This window comes from Hyperoodon ampullatus, assembly GCF_949752795.1.
Source record: "Hyperoodon ampullatus genome assembly, chromosome: 3".
Lineage (NCBI taxonomy): Eukaryota > Metazoa > Chordata > Mammalia > Artiodactyla > Ziphiidae > Hyperoodon > Hyperoodon ampullatus.
In genome coordinates this window covers 80303619-80305390 of record NC_136916.1, presented here as the reverse complement: position 1 = coordinate 80305390, position 1772 = coordinate 80303619, and the positions used below count along the sequence as shown (strand labels likewise).

At 48.5% G+C, this 1772-nt stretch overlaps 1 pseudogene across 1 annotated transcript; it reads right to left on the bottom strand.

The window, feature by feature from the left end:
- Nucleotides 1-602: 602 nt before the first annotated feature.
- LOC307049850 (kidney mitochondrial carrier protein 1-like) lies at nucleotides 603-1490 on the bottom strand (annotated as a pseudogene). The gene has a single exon. The product of its transcript is annotated as a kidney mitochondrial carrier protein 1-like (transcript).
- Between the last annotated feature and the right edge of the window lie 282 nt (nucleotides 1491-1772).

Below are 1772 nucleotides of genomic sequence, written 5' to 3'. Positions count from 1 at the left end.
GCTTAAAAATCTTGTATTATAAGTGAAAGATCCTGCCAAAATTGGAAATTAGAAAGCAGTGCAATATTCCAGGGATCTATACCCTGCACTGTTTATACCTGGGGTATACCAGGTCTCCATGTGTGAATTTCTTCAGCAGACATGAAGCCAAAGACCCCCAGAAGTTCAGGAACAATACCACCCTCTTGGAGGCTCTATTCATTCCATGGTTCCGAAGAGCTTCTTTCGAACAGTCTGGGAGTCTCAGCTATGAGCTGAGATGCATCAGGAGTTATTCTCCCCTGAGGGAATTAGTCCACAGTTCCTGATCTTCATGCAAGTTTTCTTTAGCAAGAAACATGCATTTCATGTTATCTTTGATGTCGAAGGGCACTTGAATGGTAAGGACTAGTGTTTGGATGTTACAGTCTATGCCATTCAACGTTTGGTGCAGAGCGTCTGATGTCAGGACACAGCAATCCGAGCTAACCCAGTCTTCACCTGTTGCTCACACCTCAGAATCTGTGGCGGGCCAAGCAGTGAGAAGCAGTGGGAAAGACAGGAAGCTTCGCTATTTCAGACGTGAGCATTTTCAGTGGGATGTCTCATGCAGTCTTGACTTGTCACAAATCCAATTCCTTCAACTGCTCATATGTCACAAAGAAAATAATATTCCAAGGACCAAGTCTCAACCAATTTGGCCAAAACCCTTTATAGAGAGCAAAAAACCCTTCATTCTTCCATGTCTGTAACAAACAATCCAGGGAACCTGTGTAGCCAGGGCATCTGCCATCTCAGAGGACTCTCTTCTGATTCATCATACGTGTTCTCACCACATTGACAGGGTTTGAGGCCAGGGCCCCCGCCAGCCCACAGGTGAAGCCTGAGAGGAAATGGGTATACACAGTGTCTCCCATCAAGCCCGAGAGAATCAGATGCTTCTTGGTGAGGTCATAGACGGCAGGGCAGTTCCACACCAACAACAATAGCGGCCCTCTGAGCAGTAAGGGACACGCCCTTCCAAAGTCCTCTTGTTCCCTCTTGCTGGTAAATGTGAATGAAGTTGCCTATCATTCCTCCTTGAAGGGTACTATTTTGTGCTTGCATCCGAATTTTCAAAACATCAGTTGGATTAGCAATGGTTGAGGATATGACTCCAGAGAGAATTCCACAGAGAATTCCACATTTATCAGAAGGGTTTCATCTTCCAGGCGCTCGACAAATAACCGCTTCAAGCTCTGGTAGGCGCCTATCTTGATGGTGCCATAGGAAGCCTGGTGCAACATCGCAGGAGCAATCCCTGAATACAGTGCTTTCAGGCCTTCCTCTCTGCCTATCCTCACTAATGCATGCAACATTCCTCGATACCTGATTTCTTTAAAGTTTGCATCATTCTTCTGGCCTTGAATCTGGAGCCGTGTCTCGGTTAAATCAATTGGAAAAGTACCAGCCTCCGCTGCGATGGAGGCCAGGCCTCCGTACACGAAGGGCTTCCAGTTCAGGGCTGACATGCTCACCGCTGTCCCTTCTCCTTTGTTCACAGACACACAGCCTCCAACAGGGTTTTTCCGGGCCAGGGTTCAATCCCTGGTCCCCTGGTTGAGGAACTAAGATCCCGCAATCCGCGCGGTACGGCGGATGGCGGCAGCCCTGCACCCTCCTACTCCCCAGGCGCAGCAGCAGCCGGCTCCAGCGGCCCCACGGGATCTGGAGGAAAGCCATGTTCTTTTTCTTTCTTTTCTTTTCTTTTTTTTTTTTTTGCGGTACGCGGGCCTCTCACTGTTGTGGCCTCT